This window comes from Argopecten irradians, chromosome 11, assembly GCF_041381155.1.
Source record: "Argopecten irradians isolate NY chromosome 11, Ai_NY, whole genome shotgun sequence".
NCBI classification, from domain to species: Eukaryota; Metazoa; Mollusca; class Bivalvia; order Pectinida; family Pectinidae; genus Argopecten; species Argopecten irradians.
Genome location: NC_091144.1, coordinates 19,130,955 through 19,141,343, shown reverse-complemented (window position 1 = coordinate 19,141,343; position 10,389 = coordinate 19,130,955). Strand labels below are relative to the sequence as shown.

Below are 10,389 nucleotides of genomic sequence, written 5' to 3'. Positions count from 1 at the left end.
CAGAATGTTTGATTACAAGGGTTGTTCTCTGACTGAATATCTACCTTTTGTAGTATTTACTGTTTGTATGTTGTTTACATGATAACCCACGACAATAATCGGATTAAATGATCTGACATTTAATTAGGGGTCACATTACGGTGACGTTTCAAATTAGCCAATCAAATTGCTGCATGCAGAATCTTGAAGAGAATTTCAGAGCACGAAATATTTAGCTACGACTGTTAGAATGGTCATATCGTCCAAAGAGCACTGCAATGCTTAATTTATATCTATACTGGGACGCAATGTCATTTCAAGTGATGTAGCTAGGTTAAGGAAATGGATTTGATCTGGTGTACATGTAGTATAAAGGTCATAGCGTGACGTGAACCATTATGGGATGTTGTCAGTTAAGATATGTATTTAAATCAGATTGGACAATCCTCTCCTCTGCCCTTTTAGTCCCTACCTTCTAAGTTATAGGCAATATTCTAATTTACTTGCGGATCCAGAGTTAATTTCCTATTTGTGGCATCACAAAGATCGTGTCGGTGAGACAATTACAATGTCTGGTTTTGTTGTTGTAGGTTACTGCTCTAGGAATGACTTTTCTTGAGCAGACAGCAAGACACGAAACCAATGTGGCCTGCTCAATGATTAACATCGAAGGTCCATATAACTGTCCAACATTTGCTGCATCTTCAGACCAGATGATAGCTGTATTTGTTGCCCCTTCAGCTGTTGTATACACTAACGCATAAAGAAAATTGCAAATCATTAAAAAATTATGCAAAAATGAAATTTGTCAACTTCCTTGTTTTGACTCATTGAAAGGTTAATACTCAATCCCTCAGACACACTATTTGTTTTAACTTTAGGGAAATGCTTGACTGATTTGAACCTTGTCACCATAACGTGACCGAGTGAGGTGTCCTTGGCGGAATGCATCGGCGATATAGCACTACAAGAGATCCCAGAGGGGATTTTGGTGCCCACCAAAATTGATATATGTCTAACAATTGGAAGAGGGATTTGTTCACTACTTTTCAAACTTCAACTTTCAAATTAAAAATGATGGTCTGTCGGCAATCTTGTTGAATGGTCCCATTTTTTATCTGTTTTATTATTTTACATCCTATTTACAGCCATAGTCATGCAAGGGCGCCACGGCCATCCATGTATGCAGTGTGTAGCGTGTGTGGAGTTCTACTTAAAATAGCACGGTAACAAACCTCGTCTATTAAAATCGAAGATGGCATCCCGTCGGTCATCTTTTTGACCGATCGGTCCCATAATAATAGTAGACTAAAATGTTGCTCTTTTTAAAACTGGCATAAAAATAAGAGATTAGTGGGCGTGATTGTTTGTCCCGTCACAATATTTTCCAGTATTTCACAGACATCCAGACATATCTTACATTTACGTCCTAACACAAGTAACAACCATGGCCATGTAAAGACGGCCTACCTTGTATGAAGTGTTAAGCGTGTATAAATGTGGGTTGCGTGTTATGGGAGTCTGCGATATATTAAGGTTGTGTCTTCATGTAAAGCGGAACTCTTTCCCTTTTAAAGTGTTATATCACTGAAGCATGACACGAGACGAGAAAATTTGCATGTTCTGCGATAATTACTGAATAATTTTCTAACGTATCATGTTCAAATCAGCAGTAAATCAGCCTGACAGCTAAATCGTGAATGTACTATGTATGGCTTGGGACCTTTTTTGCCCTAAATCCATCGATTATTCAGGTCACCTGACCATAGGTCATGGTGACGTATTACAAAAGTCTTGTCGTCCGTTAACATTTCCTTATGAACGCTATAACTTGAGTAAATATAAACGAAATGAAAATTTGTATGTAGACTAACATTGGAAAGGTCTCGGACGAGCTCGGAAACTAGCTTGCATTTTGATTCAACATTAACTTGCTGAGTTATTTCCCTTTGCATTAATAAATATTATTGGACCTTGTCAACCCGATCACTTTAGTAAATATAAACCGAGCATAATGAATCTGTATGTAAGCTAACATTGGAAAGATCTCAAACGGGTTCGAAAATCAGCTTGATCCGACGATAACTAACGGAGTTATTGCCCTTTGCACTATGATTATTGAACCTTGTGCATACAATAACTTTAATAAAGATACACTCAGCTTAATGAAACTTTAAATTTAGACTGAAATTGGAAAGATCTCGGACAAGTTCGAAAATCGACCAGATTAGATTGATACTTACGGAGAGATTGCCCTTTGTAATAAAAACTATTGAATCTTGTGAACATGATAATTTGAGTAAATATTCACCGAGCTTAATGAAACTTTGTATGTAGATTATATGGCCCTGCAGGTAGGGCGTTAGAATTGTACCTGCTGCCCCTATTGCATGATCGTAAAAGGCGACTAAACTTAGGATCTTATCTTTTCTGTTCTTCCTAACTGACTTTATCTTTCCTAATGCCTCCCTTGGCACCGCCTCACTTTTGGCCTTGAGTTGAGCGTTCGCCCCTGTGAGGAAGGCTCTGGGTTCTGTCCCCTGGCCGAGACACACCAAAGTCTATAAAAGTGGTAGTTTCTACTCCTGCTTAGCGCTCAGCATAAAGGGAGTGGGACGACTTGTTCGCCCGTTGTCAGTATAATGTGACCGGGTGGGGTGTGTTGCTTGGTGTCTTCGGCGGCATGCTTCAGTGATATAGCACTAAAAAAGGGCAACAGTTCCACTATGCAAGAAGACACAACACGAACATACCACAGTCTCTCAAAACACGCACCTCGCACTTCACACACGCTACACACTGCATACATGGGAGGCCGTCCTTACATGACCCTGGCTGTTAATAGGACGTTAAAATAATCAAACAAACAAACAAACAAGTATGTAGATTATCATTAGAAAGATCTCGGACGAGTTGAAAATCAGCTTGATTCAATTGTAATTGACGGAGTTATTGCCCTATGCACTTATAATTATTGAATCCTGTGAAGATAACTTGAGAAAATATGCAACGAGCTCAATAAAATTATTATGTAGATTAACATTGGAAAGATCTCGGACGAGTTTGAAAATCAGCTTGATTCAATTGTAACTGAGGGATTGTTTGCCCTTCGCACTTATAATTATTGAATCTTGTGAACATGATAACTTTAGTAAATATGATCCGAGCTTAATGAAACTTTGCATATAGACTATATAGCCAACATTGGAAAGACCTTGAACAAGTTTGAAACTAAGCTTGATTGGACTCTAACTGATATACGGAGATATTGTCCTTTGCAATACAATCATTGAACCTTTTGAACACGGTAATGTGAGTTAATATGCACAAAACTTGAAACTTGCATATTGACTTATTATATGTATGTTCCTATATCAAGAACAAAAGACATCAGTTAGCTAGTAAATTACATAACTAATGTATATTAAATATCAGTTGACCGTTAAGGACCATTGACCTCTTGTTTTAAGTATTAAAAAATGAAATTGTTATATTTGAAATATCTAGTACAGGCCTGATTTATTTGTAAGAAAGTTTTTTTTTTATTATTTTGTAACATTTAGTTGCCATGTTAGCCATCCAAATTATACCTGAATTAACTGAAACTGAAAATTTAGCCATTTTTTTTTTTTTGTTTTTTTCCCCAATTGTTTATCTGCAACAAAAATAACAATTGTTAAGAATTGTTTAAGGATCCGCTCTATGGTTTCTATATATAAACTTAGCCAAAAAATGGCCAAAATTGTGGATGGTTACTATAGCAACTACAGGTGCAATGATAGATAACTATTTTACTGATTTTAAAAAACATAATTATAACCGCAACATACCACTGGACCAAAACACATTTGGTCATGTAAGAACAGCCTCCGATGTATGCGATATGTAGCGTGTATATTACAAGTGTGGTGTGTGGTTTGTAAGACTGAGTTATATCCATGTAGTCTTGTAGAAGGAAATCTTCCCTTTTTAGACTTCTATATCACTGAAGTATGTAAGAATCTAAACAACATTCACTAATAATGAGCGAACCGCTCTCACCACTGTATTTATGCCGGATGCTTAACAAGTGCAGAAACCTCCATTTCCACATAAAATTTTAATAAAAAAAATACAAACTTACCGCTTTTTCGTCTTATGACATATATTAATTTACAAAAGGTGTGGTTCATGTTAATCATATACAATTTGTCAAAAGATAAAAAATAAATCCCAGTTCGAAATCCATATTATTCTAATTAGTTGGTTTCTTATGTTTACCTAATATGATTAACGTACATATTTCAATACTTATATTTGCTCTTCAGTAGGTAATTGATTAAATTGCTATGGCTTGCAGTCTAGCTCAAACGTTTTAATTGTGAGATCACGCATACTTGAGAAAATCCTACTCAACATTGTTTCTACACATGTCTGCAACACATCCATTAACGAGCTTTTTTTGTTGCATTCGGGATCTATTCAGTCTAAGTAACAAGTGATCAAGTATAACTATAAATGTATGTGAGAATAGTAAAACTAAAAAAAATAACAGCAGTTAACAATAAAAAACTGTAATTTTGTATTTTTGACTGAGATTCCTGGTAACAGAAACAAATAAAAAATTGAAGGTCCGCAAAACAAAAAGGCACAACTAGGGCACTAATATGATATATACAGAAAGTTTCATGGAACTGCGATGACCGAATAATTGTTTGTTTGTTTGATTTACTGATAGTCTAATAAAAGGAAGCAACAACATTATAACAATAATGGCTTTAATGGATACCACTTCCAGAGTACATCTATTAACTGTACCAGACCTGTATCTATCAATTGAAAATTGAGAATACAACAAAAATGAGTGTTGCAAATGTCATGAGATATATAGGTCTAACCGGGAAGGTAAACATAGAACAAACATTTTTACAAAAAAGTGTTTTAAGCAAGAAGCAGGCACAACACACCATGGTAATACTACCGGGAGGGTGGGAGTGGGCAAAAAATAATCAGCCTTTAGCGTGGCTGTTGAAGCACATGTCAATTGAAAACGAGGCGCGGTAAAACATTGCGGAAGTACATCAATTTACAAGCACTAAAAATACGGAATGCGGGAAAATAGCGAAACGACAATACTAAAATTATATTTACATGTAAATAACACTTTACTGATAGTCTAATAAAAGGAAGCAACAACATTATAACAATAATGGCTTTAATGGATACCACTTCCAGAGTACATCTATTAACTGTACCAGACCTGTATCTATCAATTGAAAATTGGGAATACAACAAAAATGAGTGTTGCAAATGTCATGAGATATATAGGTCCAAACCCAAGTTGTTGAAAAGGAATGGAAAAGGGGTTAGGATACAGGTTAACGAGGAAGAGGTAAACAAAAGAGGTTCATAGCATTGATACGTTTGCTCCTATCAGTTTCAATATAGCGGTTATAGCAATCACTAGACCATAAACCTAGAAGTTGGATATTGTCATCTGTGACACCACACGAACTAGCCCAAGTAGCAGCCCCCCGCCTCAGAGAGTGACCCCCATAGGAAGCGGCGTAGTACCCTAGTTGAGAGAGAACCAAGCGGAAGGCCTTAAGGAAACCAGAGTAGGATAAGCACTTCCCAGAGGATAAGAGGAACAGAGGTTGGGTCAAATCTGATCGTACTAAAAGCTGCTGAAGTGGGGCACAGGGGCAAAGGGGGTGACCTTGCTGTAAACGGGGAAGAACAATTTCAATAGGAACAGCTCTAAATTGCATGGTCTTTACAACTTTTAAAGACAATAACATACCCCATGGGTGAGACAACAAATCCAGACACTGAACATGACGGGATGGGTCAAATACACCTTTAACTAAGAAATTATTAGGTCTCAAAAAACCAAAGAAACCAACAAGGCAGGCTGCCCAAAAAACACAGTTGTCTTTACAAGTAAAATCTAAAATATCGTGAATCTCTAACAACAAACGGGGAGTTACTGGGGACTTACAGGATTGTGCTGTGCCAATTTCTCTCTTAACACCCGTTAAGACATGTTTTACATGCCAGGTTGTAGTAGGATCAGGCAGACTTGTGCAAGACTGATATAATATTTAAGTAAGATTTTATACTGCTAAATTTGAATTTTTTCACATCAACCAAATAGGCGACATACATTTCTACAGTCTCTATATCTGCCGGAACACTTGCTAACTTATGGGCCTTACAAAAACTCATAAAACTCAGAGTTTTATAAGTCTCTGATGTGGAACTAGCCCACCCCTTCTTTTTCAGTCTTTTCACACCGTGTTTGAGTCTCTCTGTCTGAGGATCCGCGTAATCCCCACCTATAACATAGAAAAGAGGGGGAAACATGCTTTAACAGCTCATCAGCAGTAAAGTCAATAAGGTTATAACTAGTCACAACACTATACAAGCGAGAAAGCTGACCTTGCTCATGAAGGCGAGAAGCACTATCTGCGATAGTATTAAATCGTCCATTTATGAATTTTGCTTTGATTTTGAAATTATAATATGCAGATATCCAAAATAACAATCTTAAACAAAACATAAGTACACTATTCTTAGAGGAACCTTTGTTAATAATGCTCATGGTGGTCATATTGTCCGTTGACACAATCACAGTTTTATTACACCACCAAGGGGCCCAACGTAAAGCTGATAATACGACAGCCATTGTTTCTTTAATATTAATATGTTCGGAGGACATCACTGGCAGGTCTAATTCCCAATTGACATAAAAGTAATCACCATTGAAGTACCCTGCGCATCCTTTGTCACACGCGTCTGTCTGTAGGCCTGTTATAGGTGTTGACTCTATAAAGCGCACACAGCCATTAAAAGTTGACATAAACGTTATTCACCAGTTTAAGTCGGAGAAAAACTCACTATTAAGTTTAACTTTTGCAATTCCCAATTGACATAAAAGTAATCACCATTGAAGTACCCTGCGCATCCTTTGTCACACGCGTCTGTCTGTAGGCCTGTTATAGGTGTTGACTCTATAAAGCGCACACAGCCATTAAAAGTTGACATAAACGTTATTCACCAGTTTAAGTCGGAGAAAAACTAACTATTAAGTTTAACTTTTGCATTAGAACTTTTATATTCACTTGGAATCAAATTTAGCATACGTCTGAGAAAGGTGCGGCCTCCCTTTATCACTGAACATGCCCAACTGAGCTTTCCACATAAAGATTCTAGTTGATTGATACTTGCACGCTTTTTTCCAACAAACGTATATAGTAAGTTTTGAAATTCGGTCATTTTTTCCTGCGGTAAACTCAATGTTAGTTCCGTCGTGTTGATTAAGACTCCAAGGAAGATAAGCTGCTGACTAGGACCCTCGACTTTGTTCCACGATATATTCAATCCCAATTTTCTCAGAGTTGAGATGAGTAATCGAAGACCTCTACTGCATTGTTCAAAACAGTTTTCGATAATCAGAAAATCGTCTAAATATGCGATAACTGTCACATTAAAATGAACTTTCATGATATGACACACAGACGAACTCAGCTTTTGAAAGATTTTAGGGCTTTTGGCATGCCCAAAAGGTAATTTTGTGTCATACATATATGATGGTGATGTTTCTCCCTTAAACGTCCACTTTAAGCCTGTGAGTGCATAATCTGAAGGATGAATTTTTACTGAGCGGTAGGCACTTTTTAAATCCACTTTTGCTAAGAAATCACCTGGTTTAATGATAGAAATAGCACTTTTTAAATCCATATAAGAACAATCTGTATCCGAGGTATAAGAATTTAAGCATGCTTTGTTTGTTTGTTTGTTTGATTTATTAACGTCCTATTAACAGCTATGGTCATGTAAGGACGGCCTCCCATGTATGCGGTGTGTTGCGTGTATGTTGTGCGAGGTAAGTGTACTGGGAGACTGCGGTTATGTTTGTGTTGTGACTTCTTGTATAGTGGAACTGTTGCCCTTTTTATAGTGCTATATCACTGAAGCATGCCGCCGAAGACACCAAGCAACACACCCCACCCGGTCACATTATACTGACAACGGGCGAACCAGTCGTCCCACTCCCTGTATGCTGAACGCTAAGCAGGAGCAGAAACTACCACTTTTAAGCATGCATGTATAGGCCGACTAGCATCATGAATTAAGCGAACATCCCCGTTAGCTTTAGGGACAGCTCCAAGCGAACTAATTATTGTCGGTTTTGTATCTGTTATTACGTAATTTTTTTAGCGATAACTCTGTGAGTATCTGATCTTCAACTTTTTCATTATATAAAGCAGCTGAGGCATAATTGTCTCTTACGACTTCTTGGTATGGACCAAATTTTGAAGTAAGCTTAAATCCATCACGTATACCAACTAAAAGTTCCTCCCTATCCTCACAGTCTTTGGGGAGCAGTTCTTCCCACGCCCCATGTTTTAAACAGTTTGTACAGTCTACTGTTGAGCTGACCCGTTTTTTGGGGTCCCTATGACAGTGGGGTAAGATTTGGAAGTCTCTTGGGAGTGGTTAATGGCCGAATGAACACTTGAAAGGCAAATGGCACAATTATGTACCATCCTACATGTCGGTTGCGTACACATGTTACTGTTGAAGCTACGACAGATTCCTTTCCCGTTAGGCAGGAAGGGACCTTTCATACGTCGATCCGGTGCACTGTTGTGATATGGGATTTGAATGCCAGCCTCTTGAAATGCCCTAGACGTGGCATTAGATGATTTTTGAACTAGGTTGAATTCTCGTAGATCTTGTCTGTATGTCCCCCACTCAAAATGCTCCCTGGCTTGTTGTTCTCGATATTCCTTATCATAAAGGAGCACGGAAAACCAAACATACTTGAACGCGAGACGGAAAATGTTAGCTGTATACTTTAAGTATGGCGCAGAATTGGGGAGATTGCCTGATTTTGTTAAAGCATTCATCATTTGGATGTTTGCGAACCCCCATTGTTCTAGTGTCACTTTTTCCAAACTACGAGTTTTACCTATTCTCACTTCCATATTTTTGCCTAGATTCACAGTGTCATATTGGGGAATAGGGTCCTGCCAGATATGGTCTACGATTTTTTTAACATTTTCGCTGTTCGTTGTTATTGTTCAAAGTTATTGTTCAAATTGTTCAATATCAACTCACCGACACTGGCAACGGCTCCACTCGCTTGACCTTGACCGTGATCCCTAGAATTGTCTGGTGTCACGTAATCTTTTGTGAGTTCGGTTCGTATTTTTTCCTTTTCTTCATTAATTTTTCTTCGTATCACAATTTTTTCTCTGTCAATTTTTATCCTTTTCAGTTCGCTTTGCAGTTGTTGTAGCTCTTCGTCGTCATGATCGTCCACGTGGTCGCCATCACTCCCCGGCATGGGTCCATGTTCTGGCATCGTCAAAGATTCATGGGAAACGTCTTCCGTATCACTTTCTCGGGATTCTTCTTCGTTTTGAAGGGCATCGATAAACCCTTTTAGTCTTGCTCCCGCTCCCTTGGGACGAGCCCCGCCGTTACCTTCGGCCATATTTCAGCAAAAAATCATCAGCAAAAAATAATCAGCCTTTAGCGTGGCTGTTGAAGCACATGTCCATTGAAAACGAGGCGCGGTAAAACATTGCGGAAGTACATCAATTTACAAGCACTAAAAATACGGAATGCGGGAAAATAGCGAAACGACAATACTAAAATTATATTTACATGTAAATAACACTTAATTGACGTCCTATTAACAGCTATGGTCATGTAAGGACGGCCTCCCATGTATGCGGTGTGTTGCGTGTATGTTGTGCGAGGTGCGTGTTTTGGGAGACTGCGGTAAATTCATGTTATGTCTTCTTGTATAGTGGAACTATTGCCCTTTTTATAGTGCTATATCACTGAAGCATGCCGCCGAAGACACCAAGCAACACACCCCACCCGGTCACATTATACTGACAACGGGCGAACCAGTCGTCCCACTCCACGTTTGCTGAGCGCTAAGCAGGAGCAGAAACTACCACTTTTATAGACTTTGGTGTGTCTCGGCTAGGGGACAGAACCCAGAGCCTTCCTCACAGGGGCGAACGCTCAACGCAAGGCCAAAAGTGAGGCGGTGCCAAGGAAGGCATTAGGAAAGATAAAGTCAGTTAGGAAGAAAAGAAAAGATAAGATCCTAAATTTAGTCGCCTTTTACGATCATGCAATAGGGGCAGCAGGTACAATTCTAACGCCCTACCTGCAGGGCTCGATGACCGAATAAAGAGTTACAGTACGAAAACAAAAGGAAATAGTAATTTGACATTTTTGACTAGATATTTCCATGAAAATGGAAAATATTCCAAAAATGGATGGTCAGTCTGCAATAGCAAAAGGCACACCCAGGGCATTTGTCTGACGTATACAGAAAGTTAACTTGAGCTGCGTTGAACGATTTTGGAGTTACAGTCCGGAAACAAAAGGAACGATAATTTG

General features: G+C 38.5%; 1 pseudogene; it reads right to left on the bottom strand.

The window, feature by feature from the left end:
• Nucleotides 1–4,691: 4,691 nt before the first annotated feature.
• LOC138334455 (integrase/recombinase xerD homolog) lies at nucleotides 4,692–9,463 on the bottom strand (annotated as a pseudogene).
• Between the last annotated feature and the right edge of the window lie 926 nt (nucleotides 9,464–10,389).